The sequence below is a fragment of the Agelaius tricolor genome, unplaced genomic scaffold (genome assembly GCF_023055355.1).
Source record: "Agelaius tricolor isolate 1412-34295 unplaced genomic scaffold, bAgeTri1.0.p SCAF_19, whole genome shotgun sequence".
Classification (NCBI taxonomy): domain Eukaryota; kingdom Metazoa; phylum Chordata; class Aves; order Passeriformes; family Icteridae; genus Agelaius; species Agelaius tricolor.
In genome coordinates, this window is record NW_027269279.1 from 2,185,320 (window position 1) to 2,201,690 (window position 16,371).

At 52.9% G+C, this 16,371-nt stretch overlaps 1 protein-coding gene across 2 annotated transcripts in view; it reads right to left on the minus strand.

Annotated features, from left to right (window-relative positions):
- EPN2 (epsin 2) overlaps positions 1-2,571 on the minus strand; it is a 44,668-nt gene extending 42,097 nt beyond the window's left edge. The window contains exon 1 of one of the 2 annotated variants that reach the window (XM_071443807.1): positions 2,410-2,571. The gene's annotated coding sequence lies outside the window, so the exon portion shown is untranslated. The remainder of the gene's footprint in view (positions 1-2,409) is intronic. The other variant, XM_071443806.1, reaches the window with a different exon arrangement.
- Positions 2,572-16,371: the final 13,800 nt, after the last annotated feature.

The window sequence follows — 16,371 nt, forward strand, 5'->3', positions numbered from 1 at the left end:
AGGCTTCTTAAAAGCTCCAAGTTTTAAAGCAATCAAATGGCTGACAGCTGGAACAAAACTAGCATGATTAACCAGTTATGTAAATAATGATGTGGTCAGTGCAAGCTGAATTCATTTCTGCTGCCTGCATTATACTGGACATCAGATGTTTGTGAACCCTTCATTAAATGTGACTGCAGGAATAATGCAAGTGAAAACCAACATGAACGTCACCAGCCAGGCTACCTGACAGTCAGGGGTCTCTCCTCCAATCCTTCCACACCCATCAGGTAACTCATAAACTGCATTTTTTTAACCCAAATATTACCCACCCCTGCTTAGCTTCTACCTAGGAAACAAGTCTGTTTTTCTCAGGAGCCAAGTCCATGGAGAGAGGATATTTATTTACAAGGGCTTGGACTGACAGGCCAAGGGGGAACAGCTTCCCACTGCCAGAGAGCAGCACTGGATGGGATATTGGGAAGGAATTCCACCCTGGGAAGGTAGGGAGGCCCTGGCAGAGGTTCCCAGAGAAGCTGTGGCCGCCCCTGGATCCCTGGAGGTGCCCAAGGCCAGGCTGGACCTTTTTTGGAAAAACCTGGGACAGTGGAAGGTGTCCCTGCCATAGCAGGGGTGGGACTGAATGAGCTTTGAGGTCCCTTCCAACCCAACCCATTCTAGGATTCAAAGATCCTGTGAGTGCTGCCTTGCATTTCTTACAGGCTGATAACAATTTCCATTCCTCAGCAGATGTAAAAGTCAAGCTGCTGTGTCAGAGAGCTGTTGTGACACAGGTGAAATGTTGCAGAGTAACTTCATGGAATAGAGGAAGTTACAATCAGCACCCCCAAGTCAAACTTCCTCAAATGGAACCCACAGTCAATTTGGCCTTATCAGAATCCGCCTTCAGGAATGCACACTCATGGGTCATTTGTGCTTGATAATTTTTGATAACATAGTTAAATATTTAATACGGGGGAGATTATCGCTGAAATTCTGTCGAGCTAGTTTACCATTACTTAGAGTCTATAAAGGAAAATTTATCAAAAGTTTTGATTCCTCCCAATAAAACTCTACACTTGAGTTTGTTCAAAAATAACACATCTGAGAATGAGCCAAGACAAACATATTTAGAAGTAACTCCTAAACAGGCTGCATTTTGCTAAAGATACCATTACAATACATTTCTGATTTTAAAAAATCATTCATCCCGCATTTCACACCCCAACAATACAATTTCCTATGACCTTGTGCCTCGCAAAACACAGCAACACACTGGAATTATGCAAGAGTTCTGTATTACCATCAAACAAGTATTTCAGTGGAGAGAATAATAAAACTTAATCTCATGGCCTGATTTGCATTTTGAACTCCTCAAGTCAGACTCTACAGCCCATAACATCTGCAACAGCTTCACAATCCTAACAAGTCTTTTAGGCCTCCTGTTGAAAATGGATGAGCATGTAGATAATTCAGGTTATTTTCTTAATAGATGAGGACAAGAAATATGTCCAACTGTTGTAAATTTAAAATCTCACTCGGCTTTTCAGATCCCTGTCGATACCGTACTCGAGAAGGGGGAGGGGGAAGCATTACACACCCATAAAACTGAGACCAAACGCTACCAGTTTTAAAGCCTTAGAGCTTTAAATCGTAACATGAATATTTTAACATTTACATTAAAGCCTTACGGCTTTAAAATAGGGGACTTCCATTGCGGGCAGCCTGTGATAATTACTGTTTCAATATATTTCACAGCAATAATGTAATACAGCTCGCTGGCTACCCAACCCTAATCTCTAGCATCACAGGTACTGCAGGTAAAAATTTTTAAAAAATATATGTATAAGTATGTATCAGTGTAAATATATATAGGAAGAGAGAGAGAAAGAATATCACAGCACCACAGAAAATCACAGAATTATTAGGGCTGAAAGGGACCTCTGGAGATCATCTAGTCCAAGCCCCCTATATAAAACAGACCCTTAAAAATCATTAAAAGCATTAACACACATCTCCCAAACAACGATATCACTGAAAATACAACAAAATACCGCCCGCCCCGCCACGATGGAGGTGAACAACGCCGGGGCGGGGGTCGGACCGGGCGGAGCGGAGCCCCCCCACCCCAGCGCCGCCGCCGGGAGCCCCCCGAGCCCGCAGGCCCCGCCATCCCCCGCAGCCCCGGGAGGCCCATCGGGAACCAGGCCCGCACCCGGGGCCGCGGGGGCCCGGCCCGTCCCCGCCGCCGCCCGCCCAGCCACCCACCGGCGACAACAAAGGCGACCGCGGCCCCGCGCCCTCCCCGCGGGGACCCCCGGGGGCCCTTCCCGCGCCCACCCCGCGCCCCGCCGAGGGGAAAGGCGGCGCTGCGGGGGCCGCCCGCCCGTTCCCCCCTCCCGTCCCGCAGCCCGCGGGAGCCGCGCTGACCTGCGGGCGCGGGGCGGGCGCGGTGTCCCGGTGTCCCGGTGCCCGGCGGCCGCGGGCTGCGCTTGACACCCACACGCACCATCCAACATGGCGGCGGCGGCCGCGGGGAGGCGGCGGAGGAGGCGGAACCGGCGGCCGCGCGCGGCCCCGAGGCGCGGCCGCGCTGAGGGCGGGGGGGACGCGGCGCTGCCCGTCCCCTCCTTCCCTCCCTTTTCCCCTCCTTCCCTCCCTCTTCCCTTCCTTCCCTCCCTCCTGGCGCGGCTCCTCGCAGCCGGACCCGGCGCCAGCGCGGAGCGAGGAAGGATCGGCCCCCGGGCGACTTTGGATGGGAGAGCTCCTGGGGAGGGCCCTCAGTGCACACAGAGCCCAGGGGTCCCCCAAAAACCTGGGTGAAATAATACAAAACAAGTCTATCATTACAAAATAGCCACATTTATGGGTCAGGGGACGCTTTAGAGAGGGTGCGGGGCTGGGTGTGATGGAAGGAGAGCGCTTGGGGATCCCCCTCAGTGCTCATAGAGCCCAGGAGGAACTGGGTTCAGGGCTAGAGATCCCCCAAAATCCAGGGACGAAAAATACAAAATAATGACTATCAGTATAAAATAACCACATTTATGGATCAGGGTACACTTTAAAGCAGGTCTGGGGCTGGCTTTGATGGCAGGAGAAGGCTTAGGGAGCACACTCCCTCTCCACACTCACAGCACCCAGGAGAAACTGATTTCAGGGCAGGGCTGTCCCCCAAAAATCGAGGTTCAGTGTGGGCTGGCAGCCCCCAAAGCAGAATCATAGAATGAATTAGTTTGGAAAAGACCTGAGATGATCAAGTCCCAACTTGTGGCGAAACACCCCCTTGTCAACTAGACCGTGGCACTGAGTGCCACATCCAGCCTTTCCTTAAACACCTCCAGGGCCAGGGATTCCTCCACATCCTTGGGCAGCCCATTCCAATATTTATTCACTCCTCCTATGAGAAAATCCCTCCCAATGTCCCACCTGAACCTCCCTGGCACAGCTCCTATTGCCTCACACAGCACAGATACTCCCACTGCAGATGCCAGTATAAAATAACCACATTTATGGCTAAGGGGACACTTTATGGACACATTTGTGGATCAGGGTCACCATGCTGGGTGATGAAGAGGAGCTCAGCAGGGACACAGAGGCACAGGAGGAGCCGGAGGGTCTGGGTGGGTCGGAGCACACGTCCTTCCCCTTGGGATAATGACTAAACCTGTGTCCGGCACACGGGCTGGAGGAGGGCTCTGCTCCCATTGTAGTCCTCCCTGAATATATTTGTTCCCATCCTAAAACCAGGAGACAATTCAAGGAAACGGGACACGGCTGCTCGGGAGACAGTCAGGATTGGTGCGGGCCAGGGGAGAAGCTGGAGAGCAGAGCTCTGCTTGGATCTGCTGCTGGTTATTTAAAACCCCAATTCCTGAGGAATCGTGCCTTACAAAAGCATAGGAAAACAGACATGTGGAGCAAAATCCAGTTTATGAGTCACTGCTTTTAAGCGAAAGGAAGGTCAGGCTGAGTGCTGCAAACTTCATCAAATCCTACAAGGGGTTTGGGAAAGGACCTTAAAAATCATCTCATTCCAAATCCTGACAGGGACAGGGACACCTCCCACTGTCCCAGGCTGCTCCAAAACCCATCCAACCTGGCCTTGGAAACTTCCATGGATGGAGCATCCACCACTTAGAGCCCAGCCCTTCCTCCCATGGAGCCACTATGAAATCTGCCACAGATTTGAGGTTTAAATACAGAAGAACGGGGACTGCAGTGAAACGCCGGGTGAGCTGCATTAAAAGCAACTTGTTTAGAAATGCTGCACATTCCAATGCCTTGAACACCATCTGGGAGCTGGGAAGCTCTGAATCTTCTGCAGCAAGCTGTGATTCTGGCTTAGCTGTTAACCTTGAGCTAGGCAGGATTAAATTCTGGGTGAAAAAAATAAGGGATCAGCACACATCTGATGGTATCAGCAGGAGCTGAAAGAATACTTCCCCCTTTTCTTCTTTGCAAGAAAACAGCAATGATGGAAACCCAATGTTTCTGTGCACGTTCATTAATCCTAATGATCAGGTGCTGACAGCTCTAAAGGAGGAGAAGAAAGCTCTTGGTTAAAATAAAATGGAAAGAACAGGGTTGTTCCTGCTGCCTTCTCTCCTGCCTGTGTTCCTTCCAGATCTGGGCAGACAGCTCTCCAGAGCAGGAGGCAGCTTCCTCTCCATTCCCAGCTCCATCCCAGGTGTCTGTCTACATCAAGTGTGCAAATCAGCAAACCCAGCAAAAACCTCCTGCAGCTGGCACACTTCCACCAAAAAAACACTTCTCTATCAACCCGATCAAGCCCCTTAGTGAGAGTAAAACAAACCAACCAAGTAAAATCACTTAATTTTTGATTATTATATCAGTGTTAATGCCTTAAAGCGCAGTGTTCCTGCTGCCCTGGGCAGGTACATGAGTGGCAGAGCTGCACCAGCAGAGCTCTGCCCAAGCTGCACAGGGATGTTCCCTCCTGGTGGCCCCTGAGCAGACTCGTGGCAGTGGATTTATGTCTCTTGTTTCCTATTAGCAACAGGAGGTCACTGCATTTGTCCTGTTTTTAAAGGCAGGAGCTGGTGGAGAACACTTCCCAGTGCAGCCCTGCCCCATCCCTCTCTGGAGCAGGCTGGACCTGGATCTTGACCCGAGCCATCTCTGATCCTTCCCAGCCCACAACATTTCAGCTGCGTTGGCAGGACCAGAGTCCAAGGCCACGATTTGGAGTCTGAGATGGCACCAGGAGCTGTGGCACCACCCTGATAACCAGCAGAGCAATCCACATGGAGAAGGCAGCTCACAGACTCCCAGGACATCCTTGGGATATGGAAGGGACTTACAGGGAGCATCAAATCCAACAGCAAGGATAGTGACACCTTTCACTAGACCAGGTTCCCAGAGAAGCTGTGGCTGCCCCATCCCTGGAAGTGTCCAAGGCCAGACTGGACAGGGCTTGGAGCAACCTGGGATAGTGGAAAGTGTCCCTGCCATGGCAGGGGTGGAACCAGAGGGTTTTTGAGATCCATTCCAACCCAAACTTTTCTGTGATTCTGTGAATCCCTGAGCCTGAGAGCGTTTTCCAAACACTCCTGGAGCTCTGGCAGCCTTGATGCCATGATCATTCCCTGGGGAGCCTGTCCAGTGCCCCAGCACCCTCTGGGTGAAAACCCTTTTCCTGATAACCTAAACTTTCCTGGCACAGCTTCACACCGTGCCCTCGGGTCCTGTCACTGGTCACCAGAGACAAGCTGGTGCCAGTGGACCCAGCAAGTGGGAGTAGGCAAGGAGCAGGAGGATAAGGAGCAGGAGGATAAGGAATGGGATGTCTGGAATGCAGGAGGCTCTCCCAGAGAAGATGAGGAAGGCACATCCTCCCCCAGCTGCCCTCCCAACTAACCTAGGGAAGAGCAGCTGCCAGGGAGCCTCAGGAGGGCCTGTTCCACAGCCATAATGGGAATATCGCCCACGTGGGGCTGAGCACACCACTAATTAGCTAATGAGTTTGCTCCAAATGTCTGGCCACGGTGCGAGGGACAACAGGAGCAGCACTCGAAAAGCCCCAAACAGTGACAATTGCATTTGTCCCTTGTCGCTGACCCCAGCCCCGCATTAACAAATAGGTCAGAACCAACGGTGCTTTGCAGTGATCTAATCCTCCTGCCATATGTCAGCTGCCCGAAAAAACACTGCCCAGAGAACGCCCCAAAGCTCTGCAGAAATCCCAAGGAAAACTCGATAAATATATCCCTGCCGTTTGAAATTTGATTTCCTCACTCTATTGTTCCTCATTTCCTGAGAGCTGGCTTGGTGGATCACATTTTCTGCTTCTGTCTCCAGTGCTTGTAAGCAAACAAGACTGAATCTCATTATCCTGATGCATGGCCCTGGCTGCTTGCAATCCGATCTCTAAATCACAGTCATTTTGCTCCATTACTGATTTTCCTTCCCACTCCTAACCTGCAGGTCTTCAGAGGAATCGATGCAGAAATAGAGACGAGCATCATCTAATGAAGGTGTGTTTAATGTTCAGCTCTTCAGCCTGGATTAAACAGCCAAGTGAGGAACTGCCTGCTTGGGCACCCTCCACTCCCGTGGCAGCTGGAGCTTCCCAGCCTTCCCGGGAAGCCACATGCTTCCACATGGGGTAAATGGGGACTTCAGTCCCTGAGAGCCCAATTTGGGAAATCTGCTAATTAAATAGTCTGGGCAAACACAATCATCATTGTCCTTAGAGCCAAAGCAGTGAGATGTTGCTCAACAAGCACAGACCCTTCCCGGAATTTTCTGAGCTGTCTGCGTGTTGCTGACAGTTATAGAGAATATATTCAGATTATACAACTTGATGTTCACCCCGGGTTATTCTCTCCCGGATTCATGAATATTTCATTGAAATATGCAAAGTCTGAGTTACAGTCTTGTCTGCTTCAATTAGACACAGGGATCCACGGGGTCTGCAGCCCTTCCACACTCCCAGGGTTTGTCTACAAAGCGAGGAGAACCAAAATAAGAGTTTAGCTCCCATCATATTTAGCCTGGCTTCTTCAAACGTCTTTAAATAAGGGAGAAAAGCAGAAGGATTGGAGAGTAGAGCCCAGTGAGCCTGTGCCCGAGTTCAGCTGGAAGCAACTCAAGCTAATCAGAACAGAGCCAGCAGGAGGGGGTTCGTTCCCTTCGTGATGCAGACAAACTTGTAGAACTGTTTCCAATGCAAATATTCCTTTTGACAAGTTCAAAATTAATACACCTCTAATATGGGTATTCAAACCAGACCTTTTCTGAACACGTTGGCAGATTCATGAAAAGAGAAGGGAGAATGCAAGCCCAGCACATTCTGATTTTCTCAAAATGAATGTGCTCTGACAGTGCAAGAGGCAGTGACGTTTGAATGTGCTTAGTTCTAGTAATTACCAAGTGTTGTGTTTCTTTAGAAGCTGGAGCTGTTCTCATCTGTGGGCACCTTCCCTCATTCCTTTCTCCTTACTGCTCAGGAGGTGCAGTTTCTCCCATGCCTCAGCAAGAAGCCAAGGCTACTGTGCTGCTTACATTAAATCCCACTGAAGCCTCGGGGTGAAATTCCACAAGTTTTAATTGACCTAAGTCAGGGTGTTGTGGTTCCTGCCCTTCCTCCACCAGCCCTTCCCATTCCCTCCCTGCCACCAGCACCAGCTTATACCACCTGTGGTGAAGATTAATCACTTTTTTGGGGGGAGTGTTGCTTCTCAGCCAGTTCAGCTCCCTGAACCAGCTCACCAGAGGCTCAGATCAGCACCCACATCAGCAGAAAAGAGAGGACAGGGCCATGCAAGGCCACACCGAGTGCTGAGGAGGTATTTTTCTGGGTTTATAGGACACAAGGAACACATTTGACCTAAAGAACCTGGATCTGCTGCTTGTTTCCAGGCTGGGAGCACTCACCCATTAGGACCATCTGCACAGTTTGGAGTGGCAGACTCAGGCCCAGCAAAGTCAGGCTCATTTATTGTTACCATCTGGCTCCCCAAAGCAAGTCACCAAGGCAGAGGCTGTAAGCATTCCCTTTTGCTTGGTACAGTTTGTTCCATCCCTCTTGACTTCTTCCTTGTCACAACAAGAGCACTTCCTGCCAGGATGAAGCTGATGGACAGCATCTCCCATCAGGATTCCTCCTCCTCATTCCTGCAGCCACCCAAAGAATGTCACCCGGAGAGGCAGCCCCTCCCTTTTGCCCCAGGCCCATCCTCAGACTGATAGAGGCTCCATCATCACTTCCAAACTGCAGGATGACCTGTGCAGTTGCACAAGGATCTCACGTGGCCAGGATTATCCTCACTCCTCCCAGCTGTTGCTAACCTTGAGGGAAAACGCTCTGTGGGCCTGGCTCTGAGGAACGTGTCAGGAATTGTGCTCCTGGCTCGGCTGAATCTTCTGGGATTTGGGTCTCCTCTCTCCTGTTGGCACAGGGATTTTGGCTAGAAAGGGTGGCAAAAGACTTTGTACACAGGTAGAGGAGGGAGGAGATGATGTGTACCTACCAAACACCCAGCCTGTGGCCGCTGCTGAGGACATGGTCCAGCACAAAGAGTCTCATTTTTAAGCACAAAACCCCAGAAAGCACCACCCTCCCCACAGGAATCAGATGCAGCAAATCATCCACCCCTTACCTGGGGTGAGTCAGGGCTCCCAGCACTGAAATCAGCATTATCACACCCCAGTGGGGTGCTCACAGAGATTTGGGGCATCATGGGGACAGCTGGAGCTTCCTTCACGAGTGCTGTGCTCCCAGAGCATCCAATGCCTGGAAAGCCACCTCAGCTCCACCTCTGGCAGCTGAGCTGCACATCTACAGCCAGTTTGGGCTCACATTTCAGAGTCTTGCTCTCAGACACAAAGATGTGACCCCCCAAAGCAGAGAAAGTACTGAAAGCTTCAGGTATTTTGTGTCTTTTAAACAGAGAGGCTGGAACAGTGCTGGAACAGTGCTGCCACATCCCTGGGTGACAGCTGGATGCCCATCACTGACAAGCTGGTAGCTTTCCCCCTTGACAGAGGAAAACTGAGAGCTGTTTGGTTTGTGTTTGCACAGCATCCAGCCAGTCCCTTAATTGGTTGGCCCAATTTCTGGGTTTCTGATTCCCACTTCTGCAAGTAACTTCCTCCATTCCCAGGCTCACAGAGCCACTTGAAACTTTCATGTCTGCATGCACGGTTGTGACTCCAAACTTGTCCCTGCTGCCCCATCTCATCCTCAACAAAGCTTCCCAGGAACTTTCACTCTGTAAAAAACCCTAAACAATGCTGCAGAGCTGTAAATACATGGTCCCTGTGTGATAAACAAGCAGATTTTAAAAATTCACCAGCTGGGCTGGAAGAGATTCATGACAAGCCATCAGGACTCCACAAAGCAAACAAACTGCACAGCACTGCAGGCAAGAATTCCTCCAGAAATCCAGTGTTCAATCCTAACACAACCCAGCCAAGCTGCTCCATGGATCAGCCCTGCTCTGAGCTCCTCAAAAACCTGGTGGAAGGAAAAATGTTCCTCTTCAACAGCAGCAAGTCTCAGGAGCCATTTGAGCACCTCAGCCAGTCAAGCAGGTTATAATTGGCTGTAATTAATACTCCTACGAGCTTCCACATTCTTCTGCACTGAGATGGAGAAATACAGGATTGCTCCCTGACCCTGTGAACACGAGAGGAAGTCAAAGGGGTCTCTGTTGCCTTCTGATTTTTAGAAATCAAACATCTCTGAGAGGAAAAGGTGAGAGGCAAACACCAGCGCTGCTGGGAACTGGCTGTGCACAGCCCCATCTTTTCTGGGACACAAACCACAATAACCTCAACCAAAAATAACTGCAGAGCAAGTTGCTACAGACAGCAAGTTTCCTCTGTCCCTCAAGATGCTTCCACGTCACTCAGAGCATTTGGGGAGGGGCATGGGGTGCGAACCACGCACAACCACGACATTTTAGCAGTACTGAAAGTGGCCTTTGGTGAAACATCAGCTGAATGATCCAGTCCAGGAGGTTGAAAACTAAAGAAGCCCAAAATGCCTGATGTCATGAAAACCCCTCATGTGTCACCAGTGGGCTGGAGGAAGGGTTTGTGGCACCTGCACAGCTCAGCTGAGAAGTTCTTTGCACTCAGCAAGATCTCCAGCACTTGGGGAGGAAGGGCTGGGCTGTGCAGGCCATTTCCTCCAAGAAGCCACCAGCTGACCCTTACATGAAAACTGGCAGGCAGTTCCACACAAGCACACTGTGCCTTGCTCCTCATTACGGTTCCAGAGCGTGTCTGCATCAGCTTTTCCAGCTTGCACTTGAGAGAGGAACGTGAGACACCTGTGTTTTGCCTCCAGGCAGGGCAGGACCTCTTGTTTTGCTCTGAGATCAGAGCCTGGGGGAAGGCAGGGAACTGGAGATGCTGTCACTCAAGGGTGCCTCTTTCAAGATGCATCTTGCAGCCACAGCTCCACTTTGGGAGGTGCCCAGAATTACTGAATCCAAGGAGAACACAGCATGGAATTCTGTCTGCTCGCTCACTTATTCCTCTTATCAGAGAATCACAGACTGGTTTGGGTAGGAAGGGACCTCAAAGATCATCCAGTTCCAAACCCTCACCCACGGCCAGGAACACCTTCCACTATCCCAGGTTGCTCCAAGCCCCATCCAGCCTGGCCTTGGGCACTTCCAGGGATCCAGGGGCAGCCACAGCTGCTCTGGGCACCCTGTGCCAGGGCCTCACCACCCTCACAGGGAAGAATTTCTTCCTAATACCCAATCTAACCCTGCCCTCCTTCAGCTTAAGGCCATTCTCCCAGATCCTATCACTACACACCCTTGTGAAAAGTCCCTCTCCAGTTATATCCCCCCATTATCCTCAAACATTTGCTATAAACACTGCCAGTGCTCAGATTTTGGCCTGGACAGTTGGTTTTTAGCAGGATGGATGTTCTTATCTTCCCACACATTGGCTCCCAGCTCCAGCCCTTCATGTTTACCATCCTTCAGAGCAGAGGCCAAGAGCAGCACCCACGTGCTGTTTGCCTCAGCCCTCCTGGGTTTCTCCCAAAATCTCCATCCCTGGGAAGCTCCTTTCCTTTCTCCAGACTCTCCATGGACTGGCACCACCACCCTCAAGCCTAAAGCCTCCCCTGAGCCTTGCAGACACTTGGCACATTCCCTAAGCCTTCTGCACCCAGAGGTGCTCAGGGAGATTTAAACATATGCTGAAATGATTTCCTGATCTGTCTCTGCCCCGGGGAGCCAAGAACAGCACAGCTGCAAACCACTGGAGGCTGCATTCCTGATCCCAGCTGAGGGAGCAGCAAGCAGGCATCAGGCTGGGATACAGAGTTTGTGCTAATCTGGTTTCCAGACGGAGAAAACACAGGTGCCCACACTGGAGAGGGGCTGTAGCCCCTTTCCAAGCTGTTGTTGAGGGTCTCCCACAAGTGATTCCAGTCCTTTGTGCCCAGTCCAGACTGTTCCTGTTGCTCCAGAGGTTCCTGAGCTCCTCCAGTCTCTTCACCCTCCACGCTGTCCCCTCCACTTGGAGCTGGAGCTTGCCCACGATCAAACTCTTGTCCCTGTTGCTCATTGGAGCCCTTCCAGGGCATCCTGTGCCTCGTGGTGCCTCCAGCCCCCTGCTCCCAGGCAATGCCAGAGGCTGTGCCATGCTGAGTTGGGTCACACAGGGATCACTGATCCAACTCCTGGCTCTGCACAGGCACCCCAACAATCCCACCTGTGCCTAGGAGTGGTGTCCAAACCCTCCTGGAGCTCTGGCAGCCTCGGGGCTGGGACCATTCCCTGGGGAGCCTGGGCAGTGCCCAGCACCCGCTTTTCCTAATATCCAGCCTAACCCTCCCTGACATGAAAAGGCACTGAAATCCCAGTTTCTGCAGCAGAGCCATTTCTCCAGCACAGCAGGACATCGCCATGTGGCATCAATGGGACAAAAGGACACAGCACACCACTGGGTCCTGCTGCCACCTCATCAGCAGCTCCACGAGCTGCTCAGCCTGTAGTGACCACCAGCCCCTCCCAAGCAAAGCCCAAAACCAGCAGTAAACCCCAGAGTTCCTCTTTCAGCCTGGGAGAGGAAGAGAGGGGAGGAAGGAGGAAGGAAGATGACAAATCTGCATTTCAGATGCTGAAAGGAACACGGTGTAGAAACAGATATTTTACAGCATTTTGCCAAATGCTTTGCTTGCTTCTGCAAGTGCATCTTGTGCCAAGCACACCTACATGGGGAGGGTTTTTATTACCTGTGCTAATGTTAGTGCTTTACATCATGAGCCCTGTCAGAGCAATGCTGTTCCTTTCCATCAGCTTCACAGGGAGGGGGCTCAGGCCCCATTTTCCTGGGGATCTCAAACTCTTCCATTGAAGCAAATGCTGTTCCCAGCTCTACAGGAATACTTCAAGAGAAAGCAGTGCCTTGGCTTTCTATTAAAATCCAGAATTGCCTCCTAGGAGTGCTGCATTTGCTCAGAGAGCAGAAAGCAAGAACACACATCTTGGAGCAACCCCCTGGGCAGTGTTCCTTCAACACAGGCCATATCCTGCTCTCATTTACACACAGGCTTCAGTGAAATTACCCTGGATTGCCACAGCTGATGTGTCAGAAATCACAGCCCAACACAGCCCTTGGGAGGAATTCATCAGTTTTATTGTGGCTTCCTAAAAAACCTGCACTCAGTTTTTCCTCTTGCCTTGCACAGGTGAGAATCACCACTGAGGAAAAGTGCCCTGAGAGGGCTCTGCCACCGGAGCAGCAGCTTTACTCAGCTGGCTTTTCCAAAAGGAGCAGCAGGGTGTGGGCTGGGACAGGCAAGGCCACGTGTGTGGATTCTCCCATGGATCCTTTGGGGCTGATTTCAGCCCCAGCTGATGACAGGCAGGGCAGAGTTTTCACAGCTACTTAATTACTAAAACATTTCCTGCAGATCCTCAGCTGAGGAGAGGAGACAGGTCAGAGCAACTGAGGGACAGCCCAACCCTGGGTGACACTTTAAGAGAATCCACCCAGACCTACAGGAAAAAAATAAATAAATAAAGGCAGCACTGGACAGCGTGGCAAGAGGAATAAACCAGAGTGAATAAAGCAGGGCTGGGGACTCTGGGGGACTCCGAGTGCATCCCCAGCGAGAAAGGGCAGCGCGGAGCATCCGGGGAATCCACAGCTGCACCTGCATCCGTCCTGCCACACACAGAGGCCCTCAGTGCTCCCTGTTCCCTCCGCTTCCTCCCTCTTGTGCTGCTCTCCGTGCCCTGAATAGGCGGTTTCAGGAGCAGCACAGTGCCCGGATTCTCTGAGCATCCGGCTCTGCCCGGGATGTGGCACCGCGCACATCACTGGCCAGCAGGGACCCTCCTCCTCCTCCTCCCTCCGTGTCCCCACGGCCGTCACCACCTGCGCTGGCACTGCCCAAATTCCTGCCAAATCCCTCTCCCACCAGCTTAGCCAAACACACCATATCCCGGCCTCAGGTCCCCCGCAGCCCTGGCAGGTGTCACCATGGCCCTGGAGGTGCCACCTGGGCATGTCCCCATCCCCAGCAGCCCTGTGGGGAGGGGACACCTGCCCAAATGTGCCCCCCAAAGCAGCAGGGTGGGTACGGAGCCGGAGGAGGAACCAGGGCCACTCTTGCCACACTCCCAGAGGAAGGCATGACGTGAGCTGTGCCTTAATTGGTTATTAATAACTTCTTTGTTAACCAGCCAGCCCTAAGGAGGAACTGCAATTTGACTGCCCCGCTGGCGAGCTCAGTCACCGGCAGCCAGCGATCATTCACAATTTCTCCCTGCTTTTGTTTTTTGTTGTTTTTCCCGGGAGCCGCAGCCCCCCAGGTGAGTCACGGCGGTGACAGCAGGGTGACAGCACGGTCCCCTCACCTACGCACGCGGCACAGCTTTCTGCGGTGGGATTTTCGTTTTAATTCCTAGAAAAATAACAGATGCTCCCGTTGAGGGGGAGATTCTTGGAACCCGCCCAGGCTGAGCCTGGATGTGACCAAACTCCCGGCTCCCCTCGAACAAGCCCAGCGGGAGCAGCGGAGATCCCCTGCCCATGGGTGGTTCCTCCTCCAGCCCAGGCCCAGGGTGAGGAGCCTCCCCCCAAGGCAAACACGGACAGCAAACAGCCTCCACACCCAAATCCCAGCCTGCTGCCCGCTGCTTTGGAGCTTCCACTTGAAAGGGACCCTTTTCATTGTGTCCCGTGGGAATCAAAGCGGTGCTGGGACCCTCTGCACCTCCATGCTGCACAGGGAGGTTTCCAGCTTCAGCTGCCTGGGAATGGATTCTGAGGACTCACAAGAGCTGGCAGAGCATTCCCAGCTCCCATCCATGCTGCAGCACCAGCCCACCTGGGAAATTCGAGTATGGGAACCTGGGCTTCTCCATAGGCCAGCACCAAGGATGGAGACTGGAGGCCACACACATTGCTCATCCTGGGAGTCACCATCAGACATTTCCACAGCAGGATTTAGCAGGAAACTTTCCTCCCACAGCTTAGAGCAGAGCCTGACCTGCATGAGGGCACCCAGCAGGTGCCAGAGTTACCCCAGGTGTGTCAGTGACCACAGCAAGGCCCCGGGACAGAGCCAGGGACCAGGACACCACAGCCATGGGGCACACAAGGTCTGCTGCCAGCTGGACACCCAGCACCTGCTCCAGGTGGATCTGGACAGCTCCAGCCTCTCCTGGTCACCCCAGGGAAGACACAGCCACCACTCAGAGGGACAGCTCACCTTTTGCTCTTGGTGCATCCCAGGGAACAGCAGGATCTCAGGAGTAGCTCCAAGGCACAGCCACAAGAGAGAACACTCCCTTCTCCTCAGTCCAAACCCGAGAAGTGGCCTCTGGGGCCTTTTATAGAGCCCAGGGAGCAAATAACCTCCAGCTGATGATTAAGCCCTTAATGGTTCACGCCTCTGTAAAGGATCCTGACCTGAGCCCCCAGCCCAGCCCAGGCACTGGCAGTGACCTCATCCAGCAGCCCAAAACTGAGTCCTGGGGACCCCCAGGAAGCCCCCACTGTTTGTTCCCCTTGGCTGCTCTGTCTGGGCTCTCCCTCCTCACCAAAACAGGGTTTGGCCTTTCCCAGGAGGCCAATCCCAGCCACCATCCAGGGCTGTATCCCTCTTGGAGAGGCTGTTTGGGATGACCCCACCAGTCAGTGATCCTTCCTTGTATGTTTGTTGTTGTATTCCATAATCAAGGCTCCATGACATCCACTTCTTTTCCAGATCCATTTTTGGGGCCAAAAGCAGAAAGTGAGGTCTCACCACCAGCCCCCTGCCCTCGGGCTTCTCCCATGAGAACACAGTCCCACTTCCCAACCCACCTGCATCACAGGCAAGTGGGTCCTGCTCTGCTTTACCAGCTCAAAAACCCCAATACCAGCCCCAGCCACCCCTGCTGACCCTGAGGAGATGCAGCTCCATGTCTGGAGACCACCAGCACCTCAAGGAGCCTTTCAGGGCCACGCTGGACCCAGTGTGGCAAATTGTCCCTGGGTGTGCTCCTCCTGTAGATGCTTTCCTACAGATCCTGTGGGGTAATGTGAGGTCCAGAGGGGTCTGATCCCCTGTCCTCAGCTACACCAGGGTGTAAATGGTGCCACAAGTTCCTCTGTGTGGGCTGAGAAGTTGAGTTACACACAAGCTCCAGTGCTCAGGAGTCATCAGTGTGGCCTCTGCTCCAGAGGGAAAGTGCTGACACTGAGATCCTGCCTGGGGGCCCTGATGTGGCATTTTCCAGCCCAGGATGTCACTTCCTCTCTGCACGGGGCCTCAGTGGGGCTCGAGAGACATCCAGGACCCCACTGGAAGGGCTGACTCCATCCCTGGGCACACAGGCAGCTGCAGCCTTTGTCCTACAGGATTTATCCACGTTCCCCATCCCAGGCACTGGGATGCCTGAATCCTGGCTGTGCTGCACTCCCAACCCCCAGCACAGTGCTGTGTCCTGGGGCAGCATCCATCCCTCCCCCTGCCCTGGATCTGCAGTGAGCAGCTCCCCTTGCCCAGCCCTGAACCATCCAGGCCCAGCCCAAAGCCCCCCGAGAGGCAAAGCCAGGCTTGGGACACCCCCTCCATGGGCAGAGCAAGGGGACACTGAGGCAGCAGCCAGAGGGGAGCTGGGGAGCCCGGAGTGGTGTCCACAACAAAGCTCCCCAGGCCGCAGAGGAAGGGGAAGAGGCTCCCCTCCCTCCTCTTCCTCCCTCCCGCGTGGGGATTTTGCAGCCAGGTAAACACAGGATGTTGATGAAACAGGGCTGGGCAGATTGGGCAAGCTGGGAGTCAGCAGGAGCTCCAGGCAGCTCCCAATGCCTGGAGTAGCCCTAGAGCTGGGAAAGGGCAATGCCAGAGCCCCTGGCACCTTCCTCTGCCTGTGCCAGAGCCCCTGGCACCTTCCTCTGCCTGTC